Source organism: Cyclopterus lumpus, chromosome 1, assembly GCF_009769545.1.
Source record: "Cyclopterus lumpus isolate fCycLum1 chromosome 1, fCycLum1.pri, whole genome shotgun sequence".
Lineage (NCBI taxonomy): Eukaryota > Metazoa > Chordata > Actinopteri > Perciformes > Cyclopteridae > Cyclopterus > Cyclopterus lumpus.
The window spans coordinates 15417949-15425842 of NC_046966.1; positions in this window are offsets into that span (position 1 = coordinate 15417949).

Below are 7894 nucleotides of genomic sequence, written 5' to 3' on the forward strand. Positions count from 1 at the left end.
CAACGCCTCTACAACGCCGCTTATTCAGAAAGAGTAATACATTAGAATATTTGTGCCAACATTTTGTTGTAATATTAAAGGAAAGGTTCACAACAGGGACACAACTAATAGTGGGTTTTGAATTAAAAAGACTGGAAAGATATCCACTTGAGTTGACTATCTCAGACTGCTGACACCTCATTTTAACTTCATTTAAACTTCTAAATCACAAACAGGAGGAATGTTTACAGCAAGAAAGCCAAACCTCACCGCTGTTCTAAGACAGACTTAAACAAATGTGAACCAGCCCTCTCAGGCACAGCATGGTAATCGGTGTTAAGAGGTGTTGGTACGTGTTTTGATATCCTGCAGTGAGGGATGCCAGGTGAGATTGTATTTTATTGATCTGCTGTTGAGCTGCTTCTTTTTCTGGACATAAAATGTAGAGCATTTGCAATAAACCTTGAATGTGATGGAGGGCCTTGACATTTCCAAAACAACAGGAAACAACATTTAGCCATTAAGTGAAATGTAGGCAGCCACCATAAACATTTATGTATTATACATGTTACTACAGCCCAGAGATGCCCGCGGGGTCGGACTGTATTGTGCGTCATCACCACTCGGGCATGTGACGACCCTCCTCCTCCCGTGCACTAGGTGTCCCTGTTGCTGTTTTGTTCCTGGTTGTTTGTTCCTGTTGCAGGTGCTGAATGGAGGATCATCAGCTGCATGAGCCACACCTTGGCCCGTTGTGTGCTCTGGACATGAATATCTCCCTCATTTGGCAGCTCTAGGCTCTCTAGGGTCCAGACGTCACCGCAACATGATGCAGCTTTTGTTGTATGTTCTCTTTCTACCACACACTCATACATGCAACTCACTACTGATTAGCTGATTCCTATAAACTGCATTACTTGGATATGTTTTTGGAAATAAATAGCTTTTCCTAGCAGCCAGCTCATATTATCTTCCATTTTTGTCACAGATTTTGAGCCTGGCTGTGACAGGCTCAAAAGAGTGAAGGACAAGAGAACAATTGGTCTTTATTTGAAACGAAATCCAAGACACTCTTTTTAAGCAACTCTCATGTACATTCATAGAATCCCTTTTATGGATGAATATTGCGGCTTCCCGTAAATCCTGATCTTTATTAACAGTAGCTCCATTCCTGCAGTAGCCCCTTGTGTTTGTAAGGTACCAGAACTGACTGAGTGAAGAAGACTGTAATAATTTCAGGTATCCCAGTTGGCTCACTTACAACACAGTTAGATATCTACTGCAGAGTCTCAGGGGCAGTTAATAGCAGGAAAGAGTCACTGTTTTTACATATTAAGTTTATTACCTGCATCATTTTATATATGAAAAAAAGATACGATATACTAGTTGTAATGTTCTGTTTTTACAGCATACATTAAACAGATGCGTCCATACAGAAAGGAGTAAAAGAGTGCTGCGGTGTGGCCAGTTGAGAGAAGAATGTACAGTATGTAGTTATTAACTACATCATTAATAATAATAACATATCATTATGCTTATGATTTGCATGTAGGTATGTAGATCTGATTATAGTTTCAAATATTTTATAACAGAAAGATAAAGGAAGTACATTACTTAAGTATTGCGCATCTAGATATAATCAGTCTAAAAGTAATCCAAATCCATAAACATATTTTCAGCCATCTTCAAAAGCAGTTGGCTGAGGAGCAGCTGGCAGCAAATGTAATGTGTATGATCTCTTATGCAGGTTTAATCATTACCCTCAGATCATTCACAGCCATTTTTTCCATGTTTCCAGAGTTTCGGGGGTGGAAACATATATTAGTAGAAATAAAGTATCCGTGTATAATGAGACCTTCTGTTCTGCACCACCTCTGGTGATATAGGCGTATCAGTGCCTAAGGCTACAGCTAATGGTTCAGTGGGAATAGCAAAAAAAAAAATACATAAAAAGCCAATGGTAGTTAGCCCCTCGTTTCATCTCATTTGAATGTTTGTGCACAATATGTTGATACTGATTTGCTTATGTTTAACGATTTTAATAATACTGAAGCTTGACTAAACATCTAACATAAAAAAACAAAAAAACAATTTTTAAACATGAGAAGAAAAATGGTTTTAATACTCACTACCATGACATTTTTATAATTGGAATTATGAACATTAAGTAATAAAATCTTAAATTCAATAAACCTTTACATTCTTTTAATTAACATATCTAGAATTATGTTTGTCAGCCCAGAGAATGACATTTACAATTAGAAAGAATTGCACATATATATATATATGTTTTCTATGTTTAATAATGTTTTATAATGTTAACATACTCATCAAACATCACAGTGTCTTTAAACAAGGCATTTACAAACGTTTTTTATGTTTAATTTCTAATATTGACCATATCGAATTAGAGCTGATGTTTTGTAATGCATGGTAATGACCACAGGAGGGTGGTCTCAGACAACAAGGACAACTGTGCTTCAGCTGAGAACAGTTCTTTGAGTTCAGGTAATCAATTCTCAGCAGAAGTAACCCAAGATAAGTTCTGATGCAGAATGGTGTCCATTCCAGTATTATTAGTTAAATTAACTATCTGCCTCTGATTTCATGTGTGTGAAACCATCCCGTGTGGTTGACTTATGACATTTTGATTAAAAACTGTCACTTCCCTTTGCTTCATCAAAAGTCCATGAAGATGAAAAGAGGAATGTTTCACTGAGCTGTAAGGTATGATGATGTTTGCATTTCATTTTTAGCAACATGTCTCATAAAATGCTCATTAAATCATTATATTAAACTAAAAATAATAACGTATCTAAAAGCAGAGAAAGGGCACAAATAACACTAGCCACAACTTTCAGATCGAGACTTCATACACTTTTAAGATTCCCATCCATCCATCCATCCATTATCACCCGCTTATCCGGGGTCGGGTCGCGGTGGCAGCAGGTTCAGCAGGCCGACCCAGTCTTCCCTCTCACCCGCAGCACTTTCCAGCTCATTCTGGGGGATCCCGAGGCGTTCCAAGGCCAGCCGGGAGATATAATCCCTCCAGCGTGTCCTCTGTCTTGCCCGGGGCCTCCTACCAGTTGGACGTGCCCGGAAAACCTCTAATGGGAGGCGTCCAGGAGGCATCCTAACTAGATGCCCGAACCACCTCAGCTGACTCCTTTCGACACGAAGGAGCAGCGACTCGACTCCAAGCTCCCCCCTGATGTCCGAGCTCCTTACCCTATCTCTAAGGCTGAGCCCGGCCACCCTACGGAGGAAGCTCATTTCGGCCGCTTGTATCCGAGATCTCGTTCTTTCGGTCACGACCCAGAGTTCGTGACCATAGGTGAGGGTTGGAACGTAGACCGACCAGTAAATGGAGAGCTTTGCCTTCCGGCTCAGCTCCCTCTTCACTAAGACGGACCGGTACAGCGCCTGTTTTACTGCTGCAGCCGCACCGATCCGCCTATCGATCTCCCGCTCCACCTTACCCTCACTCGTGAACAAGACCCCGAGATACTTGAACTCCTTCGCTTGGGGTAGGCAGTTTGCCCCCACCTGGAGGGAGCAATCCGCCGGTTTCCGGCAGAGCACCATGGCCTCAGATTTGGAGGTGCTAACTCTCATCCCTGCCGCTTCGCACTCGGCTGCAAAACGCCCCAGTGAATGCTGGAGGTCACGGTCCGAGGAGGCAAACAGGACCACATCATCCGCAAACAGCAGAGAGGCGATCCCGAGACTCCCGAACCGGATCCTCTCCGCCCCCTGGCTGCGCCTAGATATCCTGTCCATGAAGGTCACGAACAGGACCGGTGATAAAGGGCAGCCCTGGCGGAGGCCAACACCCACCGGGAACGTGTCTGACTTACTACCGAGGAGACGAACACAGCTCCTACTGCAGGCATACAGAGACCGGATGGCCCGTGCCAACGGGTCCGGCACCCCATACTCCCGCAGCACCCCCCACAAAAACCCCCGAGGGACCCGGTCGAAAGCCTTCTCCAGGTCTACAAAGCACATGTAAACTGGTTGGGCAAACTCCCAGGACCCCTCCAGTAATCTTGCGAGGGTAAAGAGCTGGTCCACTGTTCCACGACCGGGACGGAATCCGCACTGTTCGTCCTGAATCTGAGGTTCGACAAGCGGTCGGAGCCTCCTCTCCAGCACCCTGGCATAAGCTTTTCCCGGGAGGCTGAGCAGTGTGATACCACGATAGTTCGAGCACACTCTCCGGTCCCCCTTCTTGAAGATGGGAACCACCACCCCGGTCTGCCAGTCCATGGGCACTGTTCCCGACCCCCATGCGACACTGAAAAGGCGTGTCAACCAAGACAGCCCAACAATGTCCAGCGCTTTCAGCATCTCAGGGCGGATCTCATCCACCCCTGGCGCCTTGCCACCAAGGAGCTTTTTGACTACCTTAGCGACCTCTGCCAGGGATATGGGTGAATCCACCCCAAAGTCTTCCGGCGCTGCCCCCTCTCCGGGGGACATGTTGGCCGGGTTTAGGAGTTCCTCAAAGTGCTCTTTCCACCGCCCGACGATGTCCCCAGTCCGGGTCAGCAGTTCCCCCCCCCTGCTGAGAACAGCCTGGGGTAGACCCTGCTTTCCCTTCCTGAGCCGTCGGATGGTTTGCCAGAACTTCCTTGAGGCCAACCGAAAGTCCTTCTCCATGGCCTCCCCGAACTCCTCCCATGCCCGAGTTTTAGCCTCCGCGACCATCGTCGCTGCAGCCCTTTTGGCCCGCCGGTACCCGTCAGCTGCTTCAGGAGACCCCTGGGCCAGCCAGGCCCGAAAGGCCTCCTTCTTCAGTTTGACGGCTACCCTCACCCCCGGTGTCCACCACCGGGTTCTAGGGTTGCCGCCACGACAGGCACCGATGACCTTCCGGCCACAGCCCCGAGCAGCCGCGTCCACAATAGAGGCTTTGAACAAGGTCCACTCGGATTCCATGTCCCCAGCCTCCCTCGGGATTTGTGAGAAGTTCTTCCGGAGGTGGGAGTTGAAGACCTCCCGGACAGGATCCTCTGCCAGACGTTCCCAGTTCACCCTCACTACACGTTTGGGCTTGCCAGGTCTCTCTAGCCGAGTCCCCCGCCATCTGATCCAACTCACCACCAGGTGGTGATCAGTTGACAGCTCTGCTCCTCTCTTCACCCGAGTGTCCAAGACATACGGCCGCAGATCAGATGATACGATTACAAAGTCGATCATTGATCTCCGGCCTAAGGTGTTCTGGTACCAGGTACACTTATGAGCCACCTTATGTTCGAACATGGTGTTCGTTATGGACAAACTGTGGCTAGCACAGAAGTCCAACAACAAAACACCATTCGGGTTCAGATCGGGCAAGCCGTTCCTCCCAATCACGCCCCGCCAGGTTTCTCTGTCATTGCCCACGTGAGCGTTGAAGTCTCCCAGGAGAACTATGGAGTCGGCAGGCGGCGCCCTTTCCAGGACCCCTCCCACCGACTCCAAGAAGGCCGGATACTCCGAAATGCTGTTCGGTGCATAAGCACAAACAACAGTCAGAGCCTTACTCCCCGCAACCCGTAGGCGCAGGGAGGCGACCCTCTCGTTCCCCGGGGAAAACTCCAACACAGCGGCGCTCAGCCGGGGGCTCGTGAGTATCCCCACTCCCGCCCGGCGCCTCTCACCCTGGGCAACTCCAGAAAAGGACAAAGTCCAACCCTTCTCCAGGAGCTTGGTTCCAGAGCCCATGCTGTGCGTGGAGGTGAGCCCAACTATATCTAGCTGGTACCGCTCCACCTCCTGCACCAGCTCCGGCTCTTTCCCCGCTAGTGAGGTGACGTTCCACGTCCCTAGAGCTAGTCTATGCTGCCGGCGATCGGCCCGCCCAGGTCTCCCGCCTGGCCCGCCGCCCAGTCTACATAGCACCCGACCCCGATAATTCACCCTGCGGGTGGTGGGTCCACAGGGTGACAGCTGCTCCATGTTGTTCTTTCGGGCTGAGCCCGACCGGGCCCCATGGGCGAAAGCCCGGCCACCAGACGCTCGCCGACGAGCTCCCCTCCTGGGTCTGGCTCCGGGAGGGTGCCCCGGTTTCCCTTGTCCGGGCAAGGTGGCTACAATCCGTGGGCTGCTATTCATCAGGGTTTATTGAACCGCTCTTAGTCTGGGCTCTCCCCCGAGACCTGTTTGCCTTGGGAGACCCTACCAGGGGCTGACGCCCCGGACAACATAGCTCCCAGGATCACTGAGCCACTCAAACTCCTCCACCCCGTTAAGGTGGCGATTCATAGGAGGAGCTTTTAAGATTCCCTTCAAACATTATTTGAAGCATTGTCTTGGCTTATGGTTTCGTATGTACTTTGTTTTAGTATTTGACAACAAATCATAAATGATGTATGTTGTGGTCTAGATTAGATTAGATTAGAAAACTTTATTAATCCCCAGTGGGGAAACTCATTTGTCACCAAACATTCATACAGACAACAATAGACACAGTCCACAGAACACAACAGACAAGTAACACACTACAAAACAAACAAAACCAGAAGATACCCCATAAAACATGACCATCAGAAAGATGCTAAGTCTAAATCTAAAAACACCTAAAGGTGTTTATTAAAAAAATCGAACTGTTGCCGGAACAAAGGACCTTCTGAGTCGTTCAGTAGAACACTGAGGCATCCTGAGTCACTCACTGAATGAAGTCCATTAAAAACACAGTGTAGTGGATGGCCTTCAAAAGAAATGATTGTTTTGGTCTGTCTGTATTCGTTGCTTGCTGGCTCTGGTTAGTCTCAGGACCTGGTCATCAGCTTCATGAGCCACACCTGGGCCAGAGTGGTTCAGGATGTGAGTCCACCAGCTTCACTCAGAGGCTCTCTCTTCCCTTGTTGATAAGGCTGCCGGTTTGTTTTGTTTGTCACAGACGCGTAACACATCCTCCATACATGCTGACATGACTAATGACCGACTTCCACATAGGTTTTGTTTTTCTGGTTATGTTGTACATAAACATATTTAAACTCATCTGGTCACACTACTTTGTTGCAGCTTTTGAGTCGGACTGTCAAAGGTGACAGTGGTCATTGTCTCAGTTTGGTCCATAAGTAATAATACATCGTACAAAGGAAAAGGCAGCGATATGGACATACACATTTCAACTATACAGCTTTTCTGAAATAAACTGAAATAAAGCTGTGTCCGAGCCATGAATTTGATTTGTGTTTATATGTAATATGCCTCCATCGGGCATATGCCGGCCTCAGCCAAGTTAAATTAATGCCAGTAACAGCAGGTGTTGCTGATTAGGTGAAAGAAGCAAACCGTTTTTGACTGCTCGGTTAATATCTGGTCGTGTTATTCGTTTTAACTATGTTACTAAACTTGGAAAGGATGGACACAAGGGGGCAAAATGCAAGGATAGAAAGCATTGGAAATGTTGTGTATTGTTTTTCTGAGCATGTGTAAACACTGTAGCTTAATTAGCAGCCACTAGTGGCCAAAGTACAGGATCAATAGTCGCTACAATGAGAATAGTTGTATGTTTGTTGCCAGGATTTTATGCAGATTCTCACTGTAGCTGTTGGTCCGAGCTGTGTGTTCAGTCAACATGACTCGTTTGCCTTGTAAATGAGGACAATAAAGAAAATCGTTGCCATTCCCGTACACTGTGTGATAAACTAGTGACAGTGTGTGTGCGTACACATTGTCTGACATGGTGGTGCTCACTTTGACAGTTTGCAGTCAGAGAAAATCATGAAAGAGCTTGTTTGTTCCAGCTCATGTCACCTTTCAGATGTGATTGAATCACAACATTTCAGAAAGTATATACAGTGAAGGTTTTTACATGAACAGACTAGAGCCATTAGGACTCAAAACATTAAGTGTCTTAACTAAACAAACGACAAACTCACTTTTATTTGTTTTTACAAAAATGTATAAAGAAATGTGA